Genomic DNA, 25,175 nt, shown 5'->3' with positions numbered 1-25,175 from the left:
GGAGTCTTATATCTGCAGCCTGTCACCACTCCACAGTCCTCTTTTATTTTTCTTAGCATGCCCATCATCGTTATTCTCTCTTCTCCGACTATGTCCACCAGCACTGTTAACTTTTTCTCATACGTTGTAGACTTCATTTTAGCTTTCTGGTCGCACTTACTTCCACTCTCCTCTCCCAGCATTTCCTCCATTCTGCTCTTGGTTTCCCGTCAAAAAGGTTCCCCCCCTGACAGCTGAAGCTGTCGGGGGGAAGTTCGTTCAGTCTCAAGTCCTTGCAACAAAATCGACCAGGATTTACCTCAAAATGTTTGTCCTTGTTCTCTCTGTGAGCTGAACAGCTGCTCTGGGGTCTCACTCAGCTCCTCTCCACAGGCTCCTCCCCTGGGCGTGTTCAGGGTGGTATGGCCGTAAGCGAAAGCTCAGCCTGCCACGGTGCCTTTTAAAAGACACACACGCGTCTTTGTCACGCGTCGTCGGGTATTCAACGGCACAGCCACTGTCCTACCTGCCAAAATGTGATGCCGTCAAATTTGATGGCTCCTCTCTCTGCTCAAGCATTTGGTTTCACATAGTCACATACACATGAACCGAAATTCTTGAATGCTGCAGCTTGAGTCCATCGGCAATTTTTCAATAAGGTTGCGGAAAACCTACACGGTCAGCGTGCGCTTGTCGCGAAGAAAACCGCTGGCCGGGGCCCGACCCTGCTTAGCTTCCGAGATCAGACGAGATCGGGCGTGTTCAGGGTGGTATGGCCGTAAGCGAAAGCTCAGCCTGCCACGGTGCCTTTTAAAAGACACACGCGTCTTTGTCACGCGTCGTCGGGTATTCAACGGCACAGCCACTGTCCTACCTGCCAAAATGTGATGCCGTCAAATTTGATGGCTCCTCTCTCTGCTCAAGCATTTGGTTTCACATAGTCGCATACACATGAACCGAAATTCTTGAATGCTGCAGCTTGAGTCCATCGGCAATTTTTCAATAAGGTTGCGGAAAACCTACACGGTCAGCGTGCGCTTGTCGCGAAGAAAACCGCTGGCCGGGGCCCGACCCTGCTTAGCTTCCGAGATCAGACGAGATCGGGCGTGTTCAGGGTGGTATGGCCGTAAGCGAAAGCTCAGCCTGCCACGGTGCCTTTTAAAAGACACACGCGTCTTTGTCACGCGTCGTCGGGTATTCAACGGCACAGCCACTGTCCTACCTGCCAAAATGTGATGCCGTCAAATTTGATGGCTCCTCTCTCTGCTCAAGCATTTGGTTTCACATAGTCGCATACACATGAACCGAAATTCTTGAATGCTGCAGCTTGAGTCCATCGGCAATTTTTCAATAAGGTTGCGGAAAACCTACACGGTCAGCGTGCGCTTGTCGCGAAGAAAACCGCTGGCCGGGGCCACGAGCGTTCCTGTCGGAGTCGCCCGAAGAGGCAGCCCATTCCCCTGCTCTTTGTAAAGAGGAGAGGAAGAAAAAGGGAGAAAAAGCTTACAGCACCTGGTATTCCCAGGCGGTCTCCCATCCAAGTACTGACCAGGCCCGACCCTGCTTAGCTTCCGAGATCAGACGAGATCGGGCGTGTTTTTTTTTTTTTTTTTTTTTTTTTATTATCAAAAAGTTACAAAAGACATTGTACAGATTTACACAGTATTGGAGCTTGCATCGCGTCGACACAAGCACCTAAATCAAACAGAGAGCAAAGCATAATCAAACAGCACAACACAAAGATATACCAGTACAAAATACAAAATCAAATTGCCCCAACTCAAAAGGCGCTCTTAACTGGAGAGGCAACTTTGCTAACCCCAGTCAATCTGTATTTCACCATCTCCCCGTATCCTTATTAGGGTGCTGCCTGCGATGAACCCACTTTCAAAGTCCTCCTTTTCTAAGGCTCCATACATCAGCTTGACGTTCCTCTGCAAACCGCTTTTAAACATGCACCAGACGTCGGCCTTTCTCCTCTCGTAATGGGCCAGGTTTCTCCTCATTTTGACCGCATACCTTGCATGGCTCAGCATGTAATTTAAGAGACTCACCCCTTCCCTTTTACCTCCCGCTCCAAACAGCCACAGTTCCTTCCACTCCATTCTCTCGACATATTTTTCTTCCCAACACTTGTTGATTATCCCCTTCAATTTCTGGAAGTACACCTGCAACTCAGAACATTCAACAAACTCATGCATGCATGTTTCTACTTCCACTCCACATACGTCGCATTCTTTCTTCACATTCATATCAAACTTGCTTATGATTAAGTTGTTAAAGACCCTATTGTGTCTAAGCAGAAAGTCAAAGTTCTCACATTCACTGCTGTTCCATTTCACTCTCAAGTTCGTCCATATTCTTTTCACCTCCATGTCCTCAATCACTCTTGGCCATACTTTCTCTGCGGCTGGTCTCCTCACCTCCCTCCCTCTTAGGCATTTGTACAGCACTCTGGTTTTCACATTCATCAGGTTCACCATCTTCTCACTTTCTCCTATGTGCAGCTCGATCTCTCCTTCCTCATCCACCACATTCTCCCTCTCAATCATCTCCTTCCACTCTCTGGGCATCCCCCCCTTTATCTTATCCATCAGCCCCTCTGCTGTCCCCATCCACATTTCATCACCCCTGCTCCTCACCTCATCCACTATCACCTGTGCTCTCATAAACCCGGGTACATATTCATACACCAAGTCTCTCACCTTCCTGAACCCCGCCCTCCACATCAGCCTGTTGTACAGTGTTTCCCCATCCCATGTGATTTTGGGATTCAGAAACACCGGCTGCTCCCAGACTTGCTTCACACTCCTGCATTCATACTTCACACATTTCACAAACTCCCCCCATGCTCCCAGCATTTCTTTGTGGAAATCAGACACTTCACTCATCATCCCTTTCTTCAGTTCCATGTACACAGCACTGTCTCCGCACCCACCACATTTATCCACCGCTTCTTTTAGAAAGATTTTCCATATCTGATCACTGTTGTTCCTTAGATACCTCACCATCATTTTCACCCTGAGTGCCTTCTTCTTTTTCTCTAAATTGATCAGTTTCAGTCCTCCGTCCTCGTACTCATTTTCCATCACTTCCCTGGCTATTCTGACTCCCTTCCCATCCCACAGAAACTCATTCACTTCTCTCTCCACCTCCTTCATCACCCTCTCAGGTACATCCAGCACATTCATAACATACACTAACCTACTCACCACTAATGTATTGACCACAACCACCTTCCCTTTCAACCCTAGCCCCCTTTGCCTCCAAAACCCTAGTGTTCTCCTGATGTTGTTCACAATCCCTTCATATTGCATATCTCTCCCCTCCTTGTGCTTAATCCCTAGGTTGACTCCCAACACTCTGAAGTAATCCTGTTTCTCTCTTAAACCTATCTCCACCCTTCCTGTACACCCCTCGCCTATATACATGATCTCTGACTTCTCTATGTTCACTTTAGCCCCCGATGCCCTCCCATACAGCTCTAAGCTATCTAGTACCTCCCCTATGCTCTCCTTGTCCTTCACTGTGACTGTTGTGTCGTCCGCATATTGGTACAATAGACTCATTTGTCCTCCTGGTAGCTCTATTCCCCTGATTTTTTTATTCTGTCTTAACAGTTGTGCTAGTGGCTCGGCTGCCAGTGAGTACAGCAGTGCTGACATTGGACAACCTTGCCTGACCGACCTTTCTAGCCTGAACGCGTCTGTCACTATCCCATTAATTTTGACGCAGCTGTATGCTCTGTCATACATCCTCCTGATCCATCCCCTTAGCCTGTGCCCAAACCCCATTTTCTCCAACACCCTGTGCAAGTAGGTGTGGTCAACCCTGTCAAATGCCTTATTTAAATCTAAACTCATTACAGCCCCTCCTTTTCCCCTCTTCATAAATTCTATAGTGTCTCTGATGCTGCTTACTGTGTCAGCTATGTCCCTGCCTGGTACACTATAAGCCTGCGTGCTCCCTACCACCGTCCCGATAACTCTCTTTATCCTGTTGGCTAACACCCGTGCTAGTATCTTATAATCTGTGTTCAACATTGTAAGTGGTCTGTAGTTTTCTAATCTATCCCTATTCCCTTTCTTGTAAATGATGCTGACCAGCCCTGTCGCCATTCCTGTCGTCATCCTATCCCCCTCTTCTGTCCATCTAAACACTCTATCTAACACCGGCACTAGTTCTTCCCTGAATTCCATGTAAAACTCCCCTGTGATTCCATCTATCCCCGGACTCCTATTCCTGCCAAGTCCTGCTATTGCTGCTTCTATTTCTCCTGTCCCTATGTTACCCTCACACATCTCCCTATCGTCCTCACACAGCTTCCCTTCCACTTTCTCCAACACCAACCTTATGCTTTCTTCATCTGCTTCTCCTCCACTGAATAATTCCCTGTAAAATTCTTCTACCCTTACTACTATCTCGACAAAGTCTGTAATTCCTTCTCCCTCTTTTCCTTCTACCTTCTCTAAGTAATTCCTCTTCTGTTTTGTTTTCTCTAGCCCTAGAAAAAACCTTGTACATTTCTCTCCCTCAATCACATGTCTCGCCCTGCTCCTGACTACTGCTCCGTTGCACTTTCTCTGTTCTATCTCCTTCAGCTCATCTCTAATTCTTATATAGTTTTCCAAATCACCTCCCTCCTCATCTATCCTCTCTACCTCTCTTTCTAGCTCCTCCTTAAGTTCCCTCTCCCTCTTCCTCGCTCTCCTGTTCCTGTCTCTGCTGTGCTTTATGCTGAGCTTTTTAATTTCTGCTTTCAATTTCTCCCACCACCTGCCAACATCCTCCTCATACATGCGGTCATTCTTTCTCATGTTTATCCACTCTCTCACTTTCTTTTTATACTGTTCATCTTTCACCAGTTCACTATTCAGACACCACACTCCACCTCCCCTCCTTTCACTTGGTTGGTTTAAACTAAACTGCAGAACCATGTGGTCGCTTAGTGCAGTGACTTTGTATTCTATCCTCCCTATCCTGTCTGCTATGCTCTTAGCTCCCAAGACTAAGTCTATCCTGCTTTGCTTTAGAACACCTCTCACCACTTGTCTTCTAGAGAAAGCCCTTCCTTTCGGGTTCCTCTCTCTCCATACGTCCATCATCCCTCTGTCTTTCATCATCCTCTTCAGCACACCTCTCGACGAGTCGCTCCTGTAACACACACTCGATGACGCGTCTAACCTGCCACACCACACATTAAAATCCCCCACAATCATACAGTTGTTGTTGCACATTTCTCCCATCCTCTCAAAAAAACCTTTTCTCTCTCTCTCCTCATTTGGCGCATATAAGTTTATTAACTTATACTTTCCCCCATTGTGTTCAAAAGAAATCCCAATCATTCGCCCTTCCCCGTCATCCACACACTTTGTAACATTCTGAATCACACCCTTCTTCACTAAGATTGCCACCCCCCTTGATTTATCTCCCCCATTATTTGCATACATCTCACCAGTCCATCCTCTCTCCGTCTCTCTCACACACGCATTGTCCCAATGAGTCTCTTGTAAGCAAATAATGTCAGCGTCACACACCAGCAGGGTTTGCTGTCTTCTGTCTCGGTCTCTGAGCCCATTGCAGTTAAATGAGGACAGGCTGAGCATCATTAGTAATTTTAGCAGAGGTGTCCACAGTATCATTTGGCTGCTTTCTTTTTAATTTGTTCCAACCTCTTGCTCTGTCTCGTGGTTTGGTGCCTTTTCCTCACCTCACCAACTTTCTCCAAGACCTCTCCCTCACTCAAAGACGTATCAGAGCCTTCCCACTCCATCCCACTCACCACCTCCTCGGCACCCCCACTCGTTCCCTGCCCTCCCTCCCCTTCCATTTCCCCATCGCTTTCTCCCCCGTCCGTACCTCCGCTCCTCTCTTTGGCTCCTGCAGCTCTCTCTCTCCCCCCTCTTGTGACAGTCTCCGTTTCCCCCACTCCGGCCGTCGTTGTCTCCCTTACTGTCGCCCCACCTCCGTCCTGCTCCGCTCCGTCCTGCTCTCCTTCCTCCTGCATCCTCTCCTCTCCTTCCCCTTCTGCTCCTGCTGTCGGATCCGCGTCTCCGCCTCCGCTTCCGCTCGGGCTTCGGTCCTCGCCGTCGTCCGCCTCCTCGCTCCGGCATCCGTCTCCCGTCTTCTCCTTCTCCTGCCGCCGCTCCTCCTCCTCTTGCTCCTCCGCGCACTCTCTGGCGTAGTGACCTTGCTGGCCACACTTGAAACACCTGAAGTCCGGGCAATCTCGAACTATATGGCCCGGCTGAATGCAGAGTCGGCAGACTTTTATCTGCCTGTCATGTATCACTCTGAAGTGTTCGGCTCCTCCTGCGGTCTCAAACTTAGCCGAATACGGGAGCGACTTAACTGTCTCTGTGAACCTGACCCGCATGTATCTGGTCCCGTCCACAATCTCGGTTCCCGGCCACACCCGTCTCCTAATGTTTGACACCGGAGTCACTCCCCAGTCTAAAAGTTTCTTGATTATTGTATCGTCGCCGATGTATATCGGTAAGTTTATGAACGACACCACCATCTCGTCTTTATTTATTTCACTTGCCGTGACCGTATTGTTATGGATTTTCAGACCGTCCATTAGCTTCACCTTCCCTCCTTCAGTTCTCATTGTGAGCTCATAGTTCTTGGGGGTCTTGTATCTGCATCCGACCACCTCACCGCACTCCTCCTTCACTTTACGTAGCAGCTCCATCATAGTCACTCTATCGTCCCCTTCGATCTCCACATTCAGTGTTAACTTTTTCTCGTAGTTTATTTTGTCGTCTCGTCCGTCATCCGTGTTCTGTTTGGTGCGTCTCATCTCCGGTCCTTTTTGGTTAGCCATGCGATCAATCCGTCACTTCCCTCACAGGGAGCAGGATCCCCCAAACAGCCGGGCTGTCGGGGGGGTCTGTTCTGCTGTGAGACTCTCCGGCTGAAAACACTGTCAGCACAAACGTGTCGAACTGTCAAACTTTCAAACTTTTGCCGCTCGCTCTCACTACTCACTACTCACAGCTGACTTCCGGGGGGGGCGTGTTCAGGGTGGTATGGCCGTAAGCGAAAGCTCAGCCTGCCACGGTGCCTTTTAAAAGACACACGCGTCTTTGTCACGCGTCGTCGGGTATTCAACGGCACAGCCACTGTCCTACCTGCCAAAATGTGATGCCGTCAAATTTGATGGCTCCTCTCTCTGCTCAAGCATTTGGTTTCACATAGTCGCATACACATGAACCGAAATTCTTGAATGCTGCAGCTTGAGTCCATCGGCAATTTTTCAATAAGGTTGCGGAAAACCTACACGGTCAGCGTGCGCTTGTCGCGAAGAAAACCGCTGGCCGGGGCCCGACCCTGCTTAGCTTCCGAGATCAGACGAGATCGGGCGTGTTCAGGGTGGTATGGCCGTAAGCGAAAGCTCAGCCTGCCACGGTGCCTTTTAAAAGACACACGCGTCTTTGTCACGCGTCGTCGGGTATTCAACGGCACAGCCACTGTCCTACCTGCCAAAATGTGATGCCGTCAAATTTGATGGCTCCTCTCTCTGCTCAAGCATTTGGTTTCACATAGTCGCATACACATGAACCGAAATTCTTGAATGCTGCAGCTTGAGTCCATCGGCAATTTTTCAATAAGGTTGCGGAAAACCTACACGGTCAGCGTGCGCTTGTCGCGAAGAAAACCGCTGGCCGGGGCCACGAGCGTTCCTGTCGGAGTCGCCCGAAGAGGCAGCCCATTCCCCTGCTCTTTGTAAAGAGGAGAGGAAGAAAAAGGGAGAAAAAGCTTACAGCACCTGGTATTCCCAGGCGGTCTCCCATCCAAGTACTGACCAGGCCCGACCCTGCTTAGCTTCCGAGATCAGACGAGATCGGGCGTGTTCAGGGTGGTATGGCCGTAAGCGAAAGCTCAGCCTGCCACGGTGCCTTTTAAAAGACACACACGCGTCTTTGTCACGCGTCGTCGGGTATTCAACGGCACAGCCACTGTCCTACCTGCCAAAATGTGATGCCGTCAAATTTGATGGCTCCTCTCTCTGCTCAAGCATTTGGTTTCACATAGTCGCATACACATGAACCGAAATTCTTGAATGCTGCAGCTTGAGTCCATCAGCAATTTTTCAATAAGGTTGCGGAAAAACTACACGGTCAGCGTGCGCTTGTCGCAAAGAAAACCGCTGGCCGGGGCCCGACCCTGCTTAGCTTCCGAGATCAGACGAGATCGGGCGTGTTCAGGGTGGTATGGCCGTAAGCGAAAGCTCAGCCTGCCACGGTGCCTTTTAAAAGACACACACGCGTCTTTGTCACGCGTCGTCGGGTATTCAACGGCACAGCCACTGTCCTACCTGCCAAAATGTGATGCCGTCAAATTTGATGGCTCCTCTCTCTGCTCAAGCATTTGGTTTCACATAGTCGCATACACATGAACCGAAATTCTTGAATGCTGCAGCTTGAGTCCATCGGCAATTTTTCAATAAGGTTGCGGAAAACCTACACGGTCAGCGTGCGCTTGTCGCGAAGAAAACCGCTGGCCGGGGCCACGAGCGTTCCTGTCGGAGTCGCCCGAAGAGGCAGCCCATTCCCCTGCTCTTTGTAAAGAGGAGAGGAAGAAAAAGGGAGAAAAAGCTTACAGCACCTGGTATTCCCAGGCGGTCTCCCATCCAAGTACTGACCAGGCCCGACCCTGCTTAGCTTCCGAGATCAGACGAGATCGGGCGTGTTCAGGGTGGTATGGCCGTAAGCGAAAGCTCAGCCTGCCACGGTGCCTTTTAAAAGACACACACGCGTCTTTGTCACGCGTCGTCGGGTATTCAACGGCACAGCCACTGTCCTACCTGCCAAAATGTGATGCCGTCAAATTTGATGGCTCCTCTCTCTGCTCAAGCATTTGGTTTCACATAGTCGCATACACATGAACCGAAATTCTTGAATGCTGCAGCTTGAGTCCATTGGCAATTTTTCAATAAGGTTGCGGAAAAACTACACGGTCAGCGTGCGCTTGTCGCGAAGAAAACCGCTGGCCGGGGCCCGACCCTGCTTAGCTTCCGAGATCAGACGAGATCGGGCGTGTTCAGGGTGGTATGGCCGTAAGCGAAAGCTCAGCCTGCCACGGTGCCTTTTAAAAGACACACACGCGTCTTTGTCACGCGTCGTCGGGTATTCAACGGCACAGCCACTGTCCTACCTGCCAAAATGTGATGCCGTCAAATTTGATGGCTCCTCTCTCTGCTCAAGCATTTGGTTTCACATAGTCGCATACACATGAACCGAAATTCTTGAATGCTGCAGCTTGAGTCCATCGGCAATTTTTCAATAAGGTTGCGGAAAACCTACACGGTCAGCGTGCGCTTGTCGCGAAGAAAACCGCTGGCCGGGGCCCGACCCTGCTTAGCTTCCGAGATCAGACGAGATCGGGCGTGTTCAGGGTGGTATGGCCGTAAGCGAAAGCTCAGCCTGCCACGGTGCCTTTTAAAAGACACACACGCGTCTTTGTCACGCGTCGTCGGGTATTCAACGGCACAGCCACTGTCCTACCTGCCAAAATGTGATGCCGTCAAATTTGATGGCTCCTCTCTCTGCTCAAGCATTTGGTTTCACATAGTCGCATACACATGAACCGAAATTCTTGAATGCTGCAGCTTGAGTCCATCGGCAATTTTTCAATAAGGTTGCGGAAAACCTACACGGTCAGCGTGCGCTTGTCGCGAAGAAAACCGCTGGCCGGGGCCACGAGCGTTCCTGTCGGAGTCGCCCGAAGAGGCAGCCCATTCCCCTGCTCTTTGTAAAGAGGAGAGGAAGAAAAAGGGAGAAAAAGCTTACAGCACCTGGTATTCCCAGGCGGTCTCCCATCCAAGTACTGACCAGGCCCGACCCTGCTTAGCTTCCGAGATCAGACGAGATCGGGCGTGTTCAGGGTGGTATGGCCGTAAGCGAAAGCTCAGCCTGCCACGGTGCCTTTTAAAAGACACACACGCGTCTTTGTCACGCGTCGTCGGGTATTCAACGGCACAGCCACTGTCCTACCTGCCAAAATGTGATGCCGTCAAATTTGATGGCTCCTCTCTCTGCTCAAGCATTTGGTTTCACATAGTCGCATACAAATGAACCGAAATTCTTGAATGCTGCAGCTTGAGTCCATTGGCAATTTTTCAATAAGGTTGCGGAAAAACTACACGGTCAGCGTGCGCTTGTCGCGAAGAAAACCGCTGGCCGGGGCCCGACCCTGCTTAGCTTCCGAGATCAGACGAGATCGGGCGTGTTCAGGGTGGTATGGCCGTAAGCGAAAGCTCAGCCTGCCACGGTGCCTTTTAAAAGACACACACGCGTCTTTGTCACGCGTCGTCGGGTATTCAACGGCACAGCCACTGTCCTACCTGCCAAAATGTGATGCCGTCAAATTTGATGGCTCCTCTCTCTGCTCAAGCATTTGGTTTCACATAGTCGCATACACATGAACCGAAATTCTTGAATGCTGCAGCTTGAGTCCATCGGCAATTTTTCAATAAGGTTGCGGAAAACCTACACGGTCAGCGTGCGCTTGTCGCGAAGAAAACCGCTGGCCGGGGCCCGACCCTGCTTAGCTTCCGAGATCAGACGAGATCGGGCGTGTTCAGGGTGGTATGGCCGTAAGCGAAAGCTCAGCCTGCCACGGTGCCTTTTAAAAGACACACACGCGTCTTTGTCACGCGTCGTCGGGTATTCAACGGCACAGCCACTGTCCTACCTGCCAAAATGTGATGCCGTCAAATTTGATGGCTCCTCTCTCTGCTCAAGCATTTGGTTTCACATAGTCGCATACACATGAACCGAAATTCTTGAATGCTGCAGCTTGAGTCCATCGGCAATTTTTCAATAAGGTTGCGGAAAACCTACACGGTCAGCGTGCGCTTGTCGCGAAGAAAACCGCTGGCCGGGGCCACGAGCGTTCCTGTCGGAGTCGCCCGAAGAGGCAGCCCATTCCCCTGCTCTTTGTAAAGAGGAGAGGAAGAAAAAGGGAGAAAAAGCTTACAGCACCTGGTATTCCCAGGCGGTCTCCCATCCAAGTACTGACCAGGCCCGACCCTGCTTAGCTTCCGAGATCAGACGAGATCGGGCGTGTTCAGGGTGGTATGGCCGTAAGCGAAAGCTCAGCCTGCCACGGTGCCTTTTAAAAGACACACACGCGTCTTTGTCACGCGTCGTCGGGTATTCAATGGCACAGCCACTGTCCTACCTGCCACAATGTGATGCCGTCAAATTTGATGGCTCCTCTCTCTGCTCAAGCATTTGGTTTCACATAGTCGCATACACATGAACCGAAATTCTTGAATGCTGCAGCTTGAGTCCATCGGCAATTTTTCAATAAGGTTGCGGAAAACCTACACGGTCAGCGTGCGCTTGTCGCGAAGAAAACCGCTGGCCGGGGCCACGAGCGTTCCTGTCGGAGTCGCCCGAAGAGGCAGCCCATTCCCCTGCTCTTTGTAAAGAGGAGAGGAAGAAAAAGGGAGAAAAAGCTTACAGCACCTGGTATTCCCAGGCGGTCTCCCATCCAAGTACTGACCAGGCCCGACCCTGCTTAGCTTCCGAGATCAGACGAGATCGGGCGTGTTTTTTTCTTTTTTTTTTTTATTATCAAAAATCATTTTCAATCACATTTTCCAGTCATTTACATACATAGTCAAACACGTTGCGCACAGTTTAATTTAACACATTTTTTTCTTTCATCCAAAGTGCAGCAGGAGTTCTCCATCTTCTTTTTCCCTAAGAAAGGTGCTCCCCTTAATTAACCCACTGTTAAACAAATCCTTATTGACATCTTTGTTTATCATGCTTACATGTCTTTCCATAATAAATTAAATCCCATTCATTCTCCCTTCCCCAACATCTACACACTTTCTAACATTCGCATTCACTGGGATTACCACCCCCTGGATTTATCTCCCCCATTATTCACATGCATCCCACTGATCGCCCCCTCTCTCAGTCTCTCTCGCACAATTATTGTCCCAATGAGTCTCTTGTAGGCATATAATGCCAGCTTCGCACACCAGCATCATCTAGCTGCTTTCTTTTTCATTTGCCCCAATCTTTTACTCTTTCTCGTGGTTTGTGTCCTTTTCCTCACCTCACCCACTTTCTCCATGACATCTCCCTCACTCAGGGACGTATCAGAGCCTTCCCACTCCATCCCACTCTGCAGCTCCTCAGCACCCTCACTCGTTCCCCGCCCTCCTACCCCTTCCCTCTTTGCCTCACTTTCTCCCCCGCCCATCTCTCTGGCTCCTGCCTCTCCCTCTCTCTCCCTTCCGTTGACAGTCTCCGTTTCCCCCTCTCCTTCCATCGTTGTCGCCTCATCACCGTCCTGCGCCTCTCCTTCTCGCTGCTCTCCGTCCTGCTCTCCTTCCTCCTCCATCCGCACTTCTCCTGCTCCTGCTCCTTCCGCTCCTGCTGTGGGATCCTGGCCTGGACTCTCTGCTCTCTCCGTCGTCTCCCCGCTTCCCCCCGTCGGGTCAGCTCTCTGTGCTCTCTCCGTCGTCTCTTTGGTCTTTTGGTCCGCAGCGGCGCAGGAGTCCCTCTTTGTCTCTCCTCCAGGCGTCTCGGGCTCTGCACACATACACCATATCCCTCCCATGCCGCAGGTGTTACAATTGTTCTCTTCGCACTCCCGTGCGTAGTGCCCTCTCCTGCCACATTTGAAACATTTAAACTCCGGGCAGTCTCTCACCACGTGGCCCGGCTGGATGCATAGTCGGCACACCTTCACTTGTCTGTCGTGTATGACCCGAAAGTGTTCTGCCCCTCCCACTACATTAAACTTAGTAGAGTACGGTAGTGATTTCACTGTGTCTGTGAACTTGACTTTTACAAATCTTGTCCCGTCGGCAATGTCGGTGCCCGGCCACATCCTCCTCCTTATCCCGGAGACTGCCTTCACCCCCCATTCCCTCAGCCTCTCGGTTATCTCCTTGTCTTCCAAATATATGGGGAGAGCGAGGAAAGAAACCACCATTTCGTCCGTTTGGATGTCTCTTGCCAGAATTCTGGTCTCCCCGATCATTACTCCGTCCATTAGGCGTTCTTTGCCTGTATTTGTTTGCATTGTCACCTCGTATTGTTTGGGAGTCTTATATCTGCAGCCTGTCACCACTCCACAGTCCTCTTTTATTTTTCTTAGCATGCCCATCATCGTTATTCTCTCTTCTCCGACTATGTCCACCAGCACTGTTAACTTTTTCTCATACGTTGCAGACTTCATTTTAGCTTTCTGGTCGCACTTACTTCCACTCTCCTCTCCCAGCATTTCCTCCATTCTGCTCTTGGTTTCCCGTCAAAAAGGTTCCCCCCCTGACAGCTGAAGCTGTCGGGGGGAAGTTCGTTCAGTCTCAAGTCCTTGCAACAAAATCGACCAGGATTTACCTCAAAATGTTTGTCCTTGTTCTCTCTGTGAGCTGAACAGCTGCTCTGGGGTCTCACTCAGCTCCTCTCCACAGGCTCCTCCCCTGGGCGTGTTCAGGGTGGTATGGCCGTAAGCGAAAGCTCAGCCTGCCACGGTGCCTTTTAAAAGACACACACGCGTCTTTGTCACGCGTCGTCGGGTATTCAACGGCACAGCCACTGTCCTACCTGCCAAAATGTGATGCCGTCAAATTTGATGGCTCCTCTCTCTGCTCAAGCATTTGGTTTCACATAGTCGCATACACATGAACCGAAATTCTTGAATGCTGCAGCTTGAGTCCATCGGCAATTTTTCAATAAGGTTGCGGAAAACCTACACGGTCAGCGTGCGCTTGTCGCGAAGAAAACCGCTGGCCGGGGCCACGAGCGTTCCTGTCGGAGTCGCCCGAAGAGGCAGCCCATTCCCCTGCTCTTTGTAAAGAGGAGAGGAAGAAAAAGGGAGAAAAAGCTTACAGCACCTGGTATTCCCAGGCGGTCTCCCATCCAAGTACTGACCAGGCCCGACCCTGCTTAGCTTCCGAGATCAGACGAGATCGGGCGTGTTCAGGGTGGTATGGCCGTAAGCGAAAGCTCAGCCTGCCACGGTGCCTTTTAAAAGACACACACGCGTCTTTGTCACGCGTCGTCGGGTATTCAACGGCACAGCCACTGTCCTACCTGCCAAAATGTGATGCCGTCAAATTTGATGGCTCCTCTCTCTGCTCAAGCATTTGGTTTCACATAGTCGCATACACATGAACCGAAATTCTTGAATGCTGCAGCTTGAGTCCATCAGCAATTTTTCAATAAGGTTGCGGAAAAACTACACGGTCAGCGTGCGCTTGTCGCAAAGAAAACCGCTGGCCGGGGCCCGACCCTGCTTAGCTTCCGAGATCAGACGAGATCGGGCGTGTTCAGGGTGGTATGGCCGTAAGCGAAAGCTCAGCCTGCCACGGTGCCTTTTAAAAGACACACACGCGTCTTTGTCACGCGTCGTCGGGTATTCAACGGCACAGCCACTGTCCTACCTGCCAAAATGTGATGCCGTCAAATTTGATGGCTCCTCTCTCTGCTCAAGCATTTGGTTTCACATAGTCGCATACACATGAACCGAAATTCTTGAATGCTGCAGCTTGAGTCCATCGGCAATTTTTCAATAAGGTTGCGGAAAACCTACACGGTCAGCGTGCGCTTGTCGCGAAGAAAACCGCTGGCCGGGGCCACGAGCGTTCCTGTCGGAGTCGCCCGAAGAGGCAGCCCATTCCCCTGCTCTTTGTAAAGAGGAGAGGAAGAAAAAGGGAGAAAAAGCTTATAGCACCTGGTATTCCCAGGCGGTCTCCCATCCAAGTACTGACCAGGCCCGACCCTGCTTAGCTTCCGAGATCAGACGAGATCGGGCGTGTTCAGGGTGGTATGGCCGTAAGCGAAAGCTCAGCCTGCCACGGTGCCTTTTAAAAGACACACACGCGTCTTTGTCACGCGTCGTCGGGTATTCAACGGCACAGCCACTGTCCTACCTGCCAAAATGTGATGCCGTCAAATTTGATGGCTCCTCTCTCTGCTCAAGCATTTGGTTTCACATAGTCGCATACACATGAACCGAAATTCTTGAATGCTGCAGCTTGAGTCCATCAGCAATTTTTCAATAAGGTTGCGGAAAAACTACACGGTCAGCGTGCGCTTGTCGCAAAGAAAACCGCTGGCCGGGGCCCGACCCTGCTTAGCTTCCGAGATCAGACGAGATCGGGCGTGTTCAGGGTGGTATGGCCGTAAGCGAAAGCTCAGCCTGCCACGGTGCCTTTTAAAAGACACACACGCGTCTTTGTCACGCGTCGTCGGGTATTCAACGGCACAGCCACTGTCCTACCTGCCAAAATGTGATGCCGTCAAATTTGATGGCTCCTCTCTCTGCTCAAGCATTTGGTTTCACATAGTCGCATACACATGAACCGAAATTCTTGAATGCTGCAGCTTGAGTCCATCGGCAATTTTTCAATAAGGTTGCGGAAAACCTACACGGTCAGCGTGCGCTTGTCGCGAAGAAAACCGCTGGCCGGGGCCACGAGCGTTCCTGTCGGAGTCGCCCGAAGAGGCAGCCCATTCCCCTGCTCTTTGTAAAGAGGAGAGGAAGAAAAAGGGAGAAAAAGCTTACAGCACCTGGTATTCCCAGGCGGTCTCCCATCCAAGTACTGACCAGGCCCGACCCTGCTTAGCTTCCGAGATCAGACGAGATCGGGCGTGTTCAGGGTGGTATGGCCGTAAGCGAAAGCTCAGCCTGCCACGGTGCCTTTTAAAAGACACACACGCGTCTTTGTCACGCGTCGTCGGGTATTCAACGGCACAGCCACTGTCCTACCTGCCAAAATGTGATGCCGTCAAATTTGATGGCTCCTCTCTCTGCTCAAGCATTTGGTTTCACATAGTCGCATACACATGAACCGAAATTCTTGAATGCTGCAGCTTGAGTCCATTGGCAATTTTTCAATAAGGTTGCGGAAAAACTACACGGTCAGCGTGCGCTTGTCGCGAAGAAAACCGCTGGCCGGGGCCCGACCCTGCTTAGCTTCCGAGATCAGACGAGATCGGGCGTGTTCAGGGTGGTATGGCCGTAAGCGAAAGCTCAGCCTGCCACGGTGCCTTTTAAAAGACACACACGCGTCTTTGTCACGCGTCGTCGGGTATTCAACGGCACAGCCACTGTCCTACCTGCCAAAATGTGATGCCGTCAAATTTGATGGCTCCTCTCTCTGCTCAAGCATTTGGTTTCACATAGTCGCATACACATGAACCGAAATTCTTGAATGCTGCAGCTTGAGTCCATCGGCAATTTTTCAATAAGGTTGCGGAAAACCTACACGGTCAGCGTGCGCTTGTCGCGAAGAAAACCGCTGGCCGGGGCCACGAGCGTTCCTGTCGGAGTCGCCCGAAGAGGCAGCCCATTCCCCTGCTCTTTGTAAAGAGGAGAGGAAGAAAAAGGGAGAAAAAGCTTACAGCACCTGGTATTCCCAGGCGGTCTCCCATCCAAGTACTGACCAGGCCCGACCCTGCTTAGCTTCCGAGATCAGACGAGATCGGGCGTGTTCAGGGTGGTATGGCCGTAAGCGAAAGCTCAGCCTGCCACGGTGCCTTTTAAAAGACACACACGCGTCTTTGTCACGCGTCGTCGGGTATTCAATGGCACAGCCACTGTCCTACCTGCCACAATGTGATGCCGTCAAATTTGATGGCTCCTCTCTCTGCTCAAGCATTTGGTTTCACATAGTCGCATACACATGAACCGAAATTCTTGAATGCTGCAGCTTGAGTCCATCGGCAATTTTTCAATAAGGTTGCGGAAAACCTACACGGTCAGCGTGCGCTTGTCGCGAAGAAAACCGCTGGCCGGGGCCACGAGCGTTCCTGTCGGAGTCGCCCGAAGAGGCAGCCCATTCCCCTGCTCTTTGTAAAGAGGAGAGGAAGAAAAAGGGAGAAAAAGCTTACAGCACCTGGTATTCCCAGGCGGTCTCCCATCCAAGTACTGACCAGGCCCGACCCTGCTTAGCTTCCGAGATCAGACGAGATCGGGCGTGTTTTTTTCTTTTTTTTTTTTATTATCAAAAATCATTTTCAATCACATTTTCCAGTCATTTACATACATAGTCAAACACGTTGCGCACAGTTTAATTTAACACATTTTTTTCTTTCATCCAAAGTGCAGCAGGAGTTCTCCATCTTCTTTTTCCCTAAGAAAGGTGCTCCCCTTAATTAACCCACTGTTAAACAAATCCTTATTGACATCTTTGTTTATCATGCTTACATGTCTTTCCATAATAAATTAAATCCCATTCATTCTCCCTTCCCCAACATCTACACACTTTCTAACATTCGCATTCACTGGGATTACCACCCCCTGGATTTATCTCCCCCATTATTCACATGCATCCCACTGATCGCCCCCTCTCTCAGTCTCTCTCGCACAATTATTGTCCCAATGAGTCTCTTGTAGGCATATAATGCCAGCTTCGCACACCAGCATCATCTAGCTGCTTTCTTTTTCATTTGCCCCAATCTTTTACTCTTTCTCGTGGTTTGTGTCCTTTTCCTCACCTCACCCACTTTCTCCATGACATCTCCCTCACTCAGGGACGTATCAGAGCCTTCCCACTCCATCCCACTCTGCAGCTCCTCAGCACCCTCACTCGTTCCCCGCCCTCCTACCCCTTCCCTCTTTGCCTCACTTTCTCCCCCGCCCATCTCTCTGGCTCCTGCCTCTCCCTCTCTCTCCCTTCCGTTGACAGTCTCCGTTTCCCCCTCTCCTTCCATCGTTGTCGCCTCATCACCGTCCTGCGCCTCTCCTTCTCGCTGCTCTCCGTCCTGCTCTCCTTCCTCCTCCATCCGCACTTCTCCTGCTCCTGCTCCTTCCGCTCCTGCTGTGGGATCCTGGCCTGGACTCTCTGCTCTCTCCGTCGTCTCCCCGCTTCCCCCCGTCGGGTCAGCTCTCTGTGCTCTCTCCGTCGTCTCTTTGGTCTTTTGGTCCGCAGCGGCGCAGGAGTCCCTCTTTGTCTCTCCTCCAGGCGTCTCGGGCTCTGCACACATACACCATATCCCTCCCATGCCGCAGGTGTTACAATTGTTCTCTTCGCACTCCCGTGCGTAGTGCCCTCTCCTGCCACATTTGAAACATTTAAACTCCGGGCAGTCTCTCACCACGTGGCCCGGCTGGATGCATAGTCGGCACACCTTCACTTGTCTGTCGTGTATGACCCGAAAGTGTTCTGCCCCTCCCACTACATTAAACTTAGTAGAGTACGGTAGTGATTTCACTGTGTCTGTGAACTTGACTTTTACAAATCTTGTCCCGTCGGCAATGTCGGTGCCCGGCCACATCCTCCTCCTTATCCCGGAGACTGCCTTCACCCCCCATTCCCTCAGCCTCTCGGTTATCTCCTTGTCTTCCAAGTATATGGGGAGAGCGAGGAAAGAAACCACCATTTCGTCCGTTTGGATGTCTCTTGCCAGAATTCTGGTCTCCCCGATCATTACTCCGTCCATTAGGCGTTCTTTGCCTGTATTTGTTTGCATTGTCACCTCGTATTGTTTGGGAGTCTTATATCTGCAGCCTGTCACCACTCCACAGTCCTCTTTTATTTTTCTTAGCATGCCCATCATCGTTATTCTCTCTTCTCCGACTATGTCCACCAGCACTGTTAACTTTTTCTCATACGTTGCAGACTTCATTTTAGCTTTCTGGTCGCACTTACTTCCACTCTCCTCTCCCAGCATTTCCTCCATTCTGCTCTTGGTTTCCCGTCAAAAAGGTTCCCCCCCTGACAGCTGAAGCTGTCGGGGGGAAGTTCGTTCAGTCTCAAGTCCTTGCAACAAAATCGACCAGGATTTACCTCAAAATGTTTGTCCTTGTTCTCTCTGTGAGCTGAACAGCTGCTCTGGGGTCTCACTCAGCTCCTCTCCACAGGCTCCTCCCCTGGGCGTGTTCAGGGTGGTATGGCCGTAAGCGAAAGCTCAGCCTGCCACGGTGCCTTTTAAAAGACACACACGCGTCTTTGTCACGCGTCGTCGGGTATTCAACGGCACAGCCACTGTCCTACCTGCCAAAATGTGATGCCGTCAAATTTGATGGCTCCTCTCTCTGCTCAAGCATTTGGTTTCACATAGTCGCATACACATGAACCGAAATTCTTGAATGCTGCAGCTTGAGTCCATCGGCAATTTTTCAATAAGGTTGCGGAAAACCTACACGGTCAGCGTGCGCTTGTCGCGAAGAAAACCGCTCGCCGGGGCCACGAGCGTTCCTGTCGGAGTCGCCCGAAGAGGCAGCCCATTCCCCTGCTCTTTGTAAAGAGGAGAGGAAGAAAAAGGGAGAAAAAGCTTACAGCACCTGGTATTCCCAGGCGGTCTCCCATCCAAGTACTGACCAGGCCCGACCCTGCTTAGCTTCCGAGATCAGACGAGATCGGGCGTGTTCAGGGTGGTATGGCCGTAAGCGAAAGCTCAGCCTGCCACGGTGCCTTTTAAAAGACACACACGCGTCTTTGTCACGCGTCGTCGGGTATTCAACGGCACAGCCACTGTCCTACCTGCCAAAATGTGATGCCGTCAAATTTGATGGCTCCTCTCTCTGCTCAAGCATTTGGTTTCACATAGTCGCATACACATGAACCGAAATTCTTGAATGCTGCAGCTTGAGTCCATTGGCAATTTTTCAATAAGGTTGCGGAAAAACTACACGGTCAGCGTGCGCTTGTCGCGAAGAAAACCGCTGGCCGGGGCCCGACCCTGCTTAGCTTCCGAGATCAGACGAGATCGGGCGTGTTCAGGGTGGTATGGCCGTAAGCGAAAGCTCAGCCTGCCACGGTGCCTTTTAAAAGACACACACGCGTCTTTGTCACGCGTCGTCGGGTATTCAACGGCACAGCCACTGTCCTACCTGCCAAAATGTGATGCCGTCAAATTTGATGGCTCCTCTCTCTGCTCAAGCATTTGGTTTCACATAGTCGCATACACATGAACCGAAATTCTTGAATGCTGCAGCTTGAGTCCATCAGCAATTTTTCAATAAGGTTGCGGAAAAACTACACGGTCAGCGTGCGCTTGTCGCAAAGAAAACCGCTGGCCGGGGCCCGACCCTGCTTAGCTTCCGAGATCAGACGAGATCGGGCGTGTTCAGGGTGGTATGGCCGTAAGCGAAAGCTCAGCCTGCCACGGTGCCTTTTAAAAGACACACACGCGTCTTTGTCACGCGTCGTCGGGTATTCAACGGCACAGCCACTGTCCTACCTGCCAAAATGTGATGCCGTCAAATTTGATGGCTCCTCTCTCTGCTCAAGCATTTGGTTTCACATAGTCGCATACACATGAACCGAAATTCTTGAATGCTGCAGCTTGAGTCCATCGGCAATTTTTCAATAAGGTTGCGGAAAACCTACACGGTCAGCGTGCGCTTGTCGCGAAGAAAACCGCTGGCCGGGGCCACGAGCGTTCCTGTCGGAGTCGCCCGAAGAGGCAGCCCATTCCCCTGCTCTTTGTAAAGAGGAGAGGAAGAAAAAGGGAGAAAAAGCTTACAGCACCTGGTATTCCCAGGCGGTCTCCCATCCAAGTACTGACCAGGCCCGACCCTGCTTAGCTTCCGAGATCAGACGAGATCGGGCGTGTTCAGGGTGGTATGGCCGTAAGTGAAAGCTCAGCCTGCCACGGTGCCTTTTAAAAGACACACACGCGTCTTTGTCACGCGTCGTCGGGTATTCAACGGCACAGCCACTGTCCTACCTGCCAAAATGTGATGCCGTCAAATTTGATGGCTCCTCTCTCTGCTCAAGCATTTGGTTTCACATAGTCGCATACACATGAACCGAAATTCTTGAATGCTGCAGCTTGAGTCCATCAGCAATTTTTCAATAAGGTTGCGGAAAAACTACACGGTCAGCGTGCGCTTGTCGCAAAGAAAACCGCTGGCCGGGGCCCGACCCTGCTTAGCTTCCGAGATCAGACGAGATCGGGCGTGTTCAGGGTGGTATGGCCGTAAGCGAAAGCTCAGCCTGCCACGGTGCCTTTTAAAAGACACACACGCGTCTTTGTCACGCGTCGTCGGGTATTCAACGGCACAGCCACTGTCCTACCTGCCAAAATGTGATGCCGTCAAATTTGATGGCTCCTCTCTCTGCTCAAGCATTTGGTTTCACATAGTCGCATACACATGAACCGAAATTCTTGAATGCTGCAGCTTGAGTCCATCAGCAATTTTTCAATAAGGTTGCGGAAAAACTACACGGTCAGCGTGCGCTTGTCGCAAAGAAAACCGCTGGCCGGGGCCCGACCCTGCTTAGCTTCCGAGATCAGACGAGATCGGGCGTGTTCAGGGTGGTATGGCCGTAAGCGAAAGCTCAGCCTGCCACGGTGCCTTTTAAAAGACACACACGCGTCTTTGTCACGCGTCGTCGGGTATTCAACGGCACAGCCACTGTCCTACCTGCCAAAATGTGATGCCGTCAAATTTCATGGCTCCTCTCTCTGCTCAAGCATTTGGTTTCACATAGTCGCATACACATGAACCGAAATTCTTGAATGCTGCAGCTTGAGTCCATCGGCAATTTTTCAATAAGGTTGCGGAAAACCTACACGGTCAGCGTGCGCTTGTCGCGAAGAAAACCGCTGGCCGGGGCCACGAGCGTTCCTGTCGGAGTCGCCCGAAGAGGCAGCCCATTCCCCTGCTCTTTGTAAAGAGGAGAGGAAGAAAAAGGGAGAAAAAGCTTACAGCACCTGGTATTCCCAGGCGGTCTCCCATCCAAGTACTGACCAGGCCCGACCCTGCTTAGCTTCCGAGATCAGACGAGATCGGGCGTGTTCAGGGTGGTATGGCCGTAAGCGAAAGCTCAGCCTGCCACGGTGCCTTTTAAAAGACACACACGCGTCTTTGTCACGCGTCGTCGGGTATTCAACGGCACAGCCACTGTCCTACCTGCCAAAATGTGATGCCGTCAAATTTCATGGCTCCTCTCTCTGCTCAAGCATTTGGTTTCACATAGTCGCATACACATGAACCGAAATTCTTGAATGCTGCAGCTTGAGTCCATTGGCAATTTTTCAATAAGGTTGCGGAAAAACTACACGGTCAGCGTGCGCTTGTCGCGAAGAAAACCGCTGGCCGGGGCCCGACCCTGCTTAGCTTCCGAGATCAGACGAGATCGGGCGTGTTCAGGGTGGTATGGCCGTAAGCGAAAGCTCAGCCTGCCACGGTGCCTTTTAAAAGACACACACGCGTCTTTGTCACGCGTCGTCGGGTATTCAACGGCACAGCCACTGTCCTACCTGCCAAAATGTGATGCCGTCAAATTTGATGGCTCCTCTCTCTGCTCAAGCATTTGGTTTCACATAGTCGCATACACATGAACCGAAATTCTTGAATGCTGCAGCTTGAGTCCATCAGCAATTTTTCAATAAGGTTGCGGAAAAACTACACGGTCAGCGTGCGCTTGTCGCAAAGAAAACCGCTGGCCGGGGCCCGACCCTGCTTAGCTTCCGAGATCAGACGAGATCGGGCGTGTTCAGGGTGGTATGGCCGTAAGCGAAAGCTCAGCCTGCCACGGTGCCTTTTAAAAGACACACACGCGTCTTTGTCACGCGTCGTCGGGTATTCAACGGCACAGCCACTGTCCTACCTGCCACAATGTGATGCCGTCAAATTTGATGGCTCCTCTCTCTGCTCAAGCATTTGGTTTCACATAGTCGCATACACATGAACCGAAATTCTTGAATGCTGCAGCTTGAGTCCATCGGCAATTTTTCAATAAGGTTGCGGAAAACCTACACGGTCAGCGTGCGCTTGTCGCGAAGAAAACCGCTGGCCGGGGCCACGAGCGTTCCTGTCGGAGTCGCAGGGAAGAGGCAGCCCATTCCCCTGCTCTTTGTAAAGAGGAGAGGAAGAAAAAGGGAGAAAAAGCTTACAGCACCTGGTATTCCCAGGCAGTCTCCCATCCAAGTACTGACCAGGCCCGACCCTGCTTAGCTTCCGAGATCAGACGAGATTGGGCGTGTTTTTTTTTTTTTTTTTTTTTTTTTTTTTTTATTATCAAAAAATCATTTTCAATCACATTTTCCAGTCATTTACATACATAGTCAAACACGTTGCGCACAGTTTAATTTAACACATTTTTTTCTTTCATCCAAAGTGCAGCAGGAGTTCTCCATCTTCTTTTTCCCTAAGAAAGGTGCTCCCCTTAATTAACCCACTGTTAAACACATCCTTATTGACATCTTTGTTTATCATGCTTACATGTCTTTCCATAATAAATTAAATCCCATTCATTCTCCCTTCCCCAACATCTACACACTTTCTAACATTCGCATTCACTGGGATTACCACCCCCTGGATTTATCTCCCCCATTATTCACATGCATCCCACCGATCGCCCCCTCTCTCAGTCTCTCTCGCACAAATATTGTCCCAATGAGTCTCTTGTAGGCATATAATGCCAGCTTCGCACACCAGCATCATCTAGCTGCTTTCTTTTTCATTTGCCCCAATCTTTTACTCTTTCTCGTGGTTTGTGTCCTTTTCCTCACCTCACCCACTTTCTCCATGACATCTCCCTCACTCAGGGACGTATCAGAGCCTTCCCACTCCATCCCACTCTGCAGCTCCTCAGCACCCTCACTCGTTCCCCGCCCTCCTACCCCTTCCCTCTTTGCCTCACTTTCTCCCCCGCCCATCTCTCTGGCTCCTGCCTCTCCCTCTCTCTCCCTTCCGTTGACAGTCTCCGTTTCCCCCTCTCCTTCCATCGTTGTCGCCTCATCACCGTCCTGCGCCTCTCCTTCTCGCTGCTCTCCGTCCTGCTCTCCTTCCTCCTCCATCCGCACTTCTCCTGCTCCTGCTCCTTCCGCTCCTGCTGTGGGATCCGGGCCTGGACTCTCTGCTCTCTCCGTCGTCTCCCCGCTTCCCCCCGTCGGGTCAGCTCTCTGTGCTCTCTCCGTCGTCTCTTTGGTCTTTTGGTCCGCAGCGGCGCAGGAGTCCCTCTTTGTCTCTCCTCCAGGCGTCTCGGGCTCTGCACACATACACCATATCCCTCCCATGCCGCAGGTGTTACAATTGTTCTCTTCGCACTCCCGTGCGTAGTGCCCTCTCCTGCCACATTTGAAACATTTAAACTCCGGGCAGTCTCTCACCACGTGGCCCGGCTGGATGCATAGTCGGCACACCTTCACTTGTCTGTCGTGTATGACCCGAAAGTGTTCTGCCCCTCCCTCTACATTAAACTTAGTAGAGTACGGTAGTGATTTCACTGTGTCTGTGAACTTGACTTTTACAAATCTTGTCCCGTTGGCAATGTCGGTGCCCGGCCACATCCTCCTCCTTATCCCGGAGACTGCCTTCACCCCCCATTCCCTCAGCCTCTCGGTTATCTCCTTGTCTTCCAAGTATATGGGGAGAGCGAGGAAAGAAACCACCATTTCGTCCGTTTGGATGTCTCTTGCCAGAATTCTGGTCTCCCCGATCATTACTCCGTCCATTAGGCGTTCTTTGCCTGTATTTGTTTGCATTGTCACCTCGTATTGTTTGGGAGTCTTATATCTGCAGCCTGTCACCACTCCACAGTCCTCTTTTATTTTTCTTAGCATGCCCATCATCGTTATTCTCTCTTCTCCGACTATGTCCACCAGCACTGTTAACTTTTTCTCATACGTTGCAGACTTCATTTTAGCTTTCTGGTCGCACTTACTTCCACTCTCCTCTCCCAGCATTTCCTCCATTCTGCTCTTGGTTTCCCGTCAAAAAGGTTCCCCCCCTGACAGCTGAAGCTGTCGGGGGGAAGTTCGTTCAGTCTCAAGTCCTTGCAACAAAATCGACCAGGATTTACCTCAAAATGTTTGTCCTTGTTCTCTCTGTGAGCTGAACAGCTGCTCTGGGGTCTCACTCAGCTCCTCTCCACAGGCTCCTCCCCTGGGCGTGTTCAGGGTGGTATGGCCGTAAGCGAAAGCTCAGCCTGCCACGGTGCCTTTTAAAAGACACACACGCGTCTTTGTCACGCGTCGTCGGGTATTCAACGGCACAGCCACTGTCCTACCTGCCAAAATGTGATGCCGTCAAATTCGATGGCTCCTCTCTCTGCTCAAGCATTTGGTTTCACATAGTCGCATACACATGAACCGAAATTCTTGAATGCTGCAGCTTGAGTCCATTGGCAATTTTTCAATAAGGTTGCGGAAAACCTACACGGTCAGCGTGCGCTTGTCGCGAAGAAAACCGCTCGCCGGGGCCACGAGCGTTCCTGTCGGAGTCGCCCGAAGAGGCAGCCCATTCCCCTGCTCTTTGTAAAG

The 25,175-nt window shown here is 51.0% G+C and overlaps 11 non-coding genes across 11 annotated transcripts; all 11 read right to left on the bottom strand.

Annotated features, from left to right (window-relative positions):
• Nucleotides 1-7,738: 7,738 nt before the first annotated feature.
• Nucleotides 7,739-7,857, bottom strand: LOC134135412 (5S ribosomal RNA). The gene has a single exon (XR_009957270.1). It is a non-coding gene; the product is annotated as a 5S ribosomal RNA (ribosomal RNA).
• A 720-nt stretch (nt 7,858-8,577) lies between these two features.
• On the bottom strand, nt 8,578-8,696 carry LOC134135411 (5S ribosomal RNA). The gene has a single exon (XR_009957269.1). It is a non-coding gene; the product is annotated as a 5S ribosomal RNA (ribosomal RNA).
• Nucleotides 8,697-9,766: 1,070 nt separating this feature from the next.
• On the bottom strand, nt 9,767-9,885 carry LOC134135410 (5S ribosomal RNA). The gene has a single exon (XR_009957268.1). It is a non-coding gene; the product is annotated as a 5S ribosomal RNA (ribosomal RNA).
• A 1,070-nt stretch (nt 9,886-10,955) lies between these two features.
• Nucleotides 10,956-11,074, bottom strand: LOC134135409 (5S ribosomal RNA). The gene has a single exon (XR_009957267.1). It is a non-coding gene; the product is annotated as a 5S ribosomal RNA (ribosomal RNA).
• A 2,760-nt stretch (nt 11,075-13,834) lies between these two features.
• Nucleotides 13,835-13,953, bottom strand: LOC134135408 (5S ribosomal RNA). The gene has a single exon (XR_009957266.1). It is a non-coding gene; the product is annotated as a 5S ribosomal RNA (ribosomal RNA).
• Nucleotides 13,954-14,673: 720 nt separating this feature from the next.
• On the bottom strand, nt 14,674-14,792 carry LOC134135430 (5S ribosomal RNA). The gene has a single exon (XR_009957286.1). It is a non-coding gene; the product is annotated as a 5S ribosomal RNA (ribosomal RNA).
• Nucleotides 14,793-15,512: 720 nt separating this feature from the next.
• Nucleotides 15,513-15,631, bottom strand: LOC134135403 (5S ribosomal RNA). Its single transcript, XR_009957264.1, has one exon. It is a non-coding gene; the product is annotated as a 5S ribosomal RNA (ribosomal RNA).
• Nucleotides 15,632-16,351: 720 nt separating this feature from the next.
• On the bottom strand, nt 16,352-16,470 carry LOC134135401 (5S ribosomal RNA). The gene has a single exon (XR_009957262.1). It is a non-coding gene; the product is annotated as a 5S ribosomal RNA (ribosomal RNA).
• Nucleotides 16,471-19,230: 2,760 nt separating this feature from the next.
• Nucleotides 19,231-19,349, bottom strand: LOC134135396 (5S ribosomal RNA). The gene has a single exon (XR_009957258.1). It is a non-coding gene; the product is annotated as a 5S ribosomal RNA (ribosomal RNA).
• Nucleotides 19,350-20,419: 1,070 nt separating this feature from the next.
• Nucleotides 20,420-20,538, bottom strand: LOC134135428 (5S ribosomal RNA). The gene has a single exon (XR_009957284.1). It is a non-coding gene; the product is annotated as a 5S ribosomal RNA (ribosomal RNA).
• Nucleotides 20,539-21,608: 1,070 nt separating this feature from the next.
• On the bottom strand, nt 21,609-21,727 carry LOC134135393 (5S ribosomal RNA). The gene has a single exon (XR_009957254.1). It is a non-coding gene; the product is annotated as a 5S ribosomal RNA (ribosomal RNA).
• Between the last annotated feature and the right edge of the window lie 3,448 nt (nt 21,728-25,175).

The sequence above is a fragment of the Pungitius pungitius genome, chromosome 13 (genome assembly GCF_949316345.1).
Source record: "Pungitius pungitius chromosome 13, fPunPun2.1, whole genome shotgun sequence".
In the NCBI taxonomy this organism is placed as follows: Eukaryota; Metazoa; Chordata; class Actinopteri; order Perciformes; family Gasterosteidae; genus Pungitius; species Pungitius pungitius.
The sequence above is the reverse complement of the archived record's forward strand: the minus strand, read 5'-3'. Positions and strand labels throughout refer to the sequence as shown.